The sequence below is a fragment of the Octodon degus genome, unplaced genomic scaffold (genome assembly GCF_000260255.1).
Source record: "Octodon degus isolate 3935 unplaced genomic scaffold, OctDeg1.0 scaffold00183, whole genome shotgun sequence".
In the NCBI taxonomy this organism is placed as follows: domain Eukaryota; kingdom Metazoa; phylum Chordata; class Mammalia; order Rodentia; family Octodontidae; genus Octodon; species Octodon degus.
Window position 1 is genome coordinate 1,302,172 of NW_004524759.1, and position 1,880 is coordinate 1,304,051.

Consider the following 1,880-nt stretch of genomic DNA (forward strand, 5'->3'; position numbering starts at 1 on the left):
TCTTTGCCTACCCCTTTGTCTTCAAGAGTTCCTCCTACTTTCTCTTCCAGGAGATTTAGTGTCTCTGCTTTAATGTTTAGATCTTTAATCCATTTTGATTTTAGTTTAGTACATGGTGATAGACCCGGGTCAAGTTTGAGTTTTTGGTATTCCCAGCTTTAAAAAGTTTTTTGAAGCATTTATCTTCACTGATAAAATATTTGATTAAATTTTTTTCTTATTATTTTTTATGTATTTGTTACAGGATCTCACTGAACAGCTTGGACTCATAGTGATCCTCCTGTTTTCAGCCTCTCCAGTGTTGGGATTACAGGTATGCACCACCATGCCAGGACTCTGTCGCCAGCTCAGTGCACCCAATGGCAGGGCCAGCATGGCATGTGGTATCAGGAATTGAACCCCAGTCCCTGCATTTGCCTAAGAAGGTGCTTAGTCAGCTGAGCTATCTTGCCAGCCCTTTTCTCCCTTATTTTTTATTTTACTTTATTTTTAAAGAGCATAATTTATTGGGGGAAAAAAGCTTCTGTCCAAGAGAGCGACAGAAGGGGGACCTAAGTGGGTTGCCCCCCAGTCCATTTTTCTACAGTACAATTTTTCTAACATTTCCTTGAACCTGGAAAGCTGTTAAAGGCTTATTTATGTATTTAAACCTACACATCATGTAGGTTACCTCTATTACAGGAAATAGTGGGGAGCAAGGGTACAGGTTTAATCTTGCTTTCTGCTTGGTAGTTATCCATACTTTGGACCTCTGGAGTAACCTGTTAGAGTAGTCTCATCTTTGGCAAAAAGCCACCTGACACTATGATGAAAGCAAGCCTGGATTTGAATCACAGTTGCTATTCTGCTGTATGACCCAGGGGACATCAATTCAGCCCTCTGTCCTGACTCCCTGACTGTAAGATGGGGGTGACAGCTGTACTCCCGAGTGCCTGATGCAAAGCACCCTGTGAGGTGCACAGACCAGCAACCGGGCAGGGCAGGAGCCGGCGAGCACTAGTGGTTACTCTCCCTGCTTCCATCTCCTTCGCCACCTCATAGAGCATCAGTTGTGCGGCCGAGCAGGAGAACACAGCAGCAAAGGCTCCTCGCAGAAGCATTTCTGCAGGGAGGACGTTTAACGGCATGCAGAGTCCTTGCAGCAGGGCATGAAGGAGTTAGTGATCCTGCTCACAGGACAGTAGAAATGCCCTCATACAGTGAATGCTTTCAGGAAGTGCAGCTTAGCAGAGACAACTGTTGTGCTCCGCTGCAATGCCTGGGCTTTGCTGATGGCAAGACGTGCAGACTCCCACTGTGAGTGGCGAGCAGTGGACTGGGTCTGCTAACACAGCTAGGGTGCAGCCCAGCTGCTTGATATTATTCGCAGCTCTTTGGAAACACAGGCCTCGTGCACACCCAGCACTGGCTTACAGAACCGTCTTTCCTCCCATCCCCATTATAAGGCCACTTTAGTGGGCAGCTTTTCTGTGTTCCGAAATTCTGCAGTTTTTCTTTTTCCTCTGCTTACTTCTAGAGCATATGTTTAGTAGAGAATGCTTCAAATTGTGCTCCTTATGCTTCACTGCACACATGGATTTTTCCACTTTGGATTTGAAAAAGATTTGTAGATTTGGAAATCTGCAGAAGTGAAGCTGCCCTCCACTGTTGTGAAAGGCTCGCCTCCTCCTTCAGCCAATAACTCAGTACCCATTCAACTTTCCGGTTATTTTTTCCATGTTCACTTATAAATGCAAATTTCAAGCCTTCATGCTCAATACTCTTGCTTACAGAAAAAAATTGTGGATCCTTAACTCCTAGGAACCCATGCAGGCAAGAGGGTAAGAGGAAACACAGCTCACACCTAGAAAAGTTCATACTTTTGAAGCATGAAAAGCAGG

The 1,880-nt window shown here is 45.1% G+C and overlaps 1 pseudogene; it reads right to left on the bottom strand.

Moving 5' to 3' along the window:
• The window catches only part of LOC101575002, a 68,738-nt pseudogene extending 67,611 nt beyond the window's left edge, over nt 1-1,127 (bottom strand).
• Between the last annotated feature and the right edge of the window lie 753 nt (nt 1,128-1,880).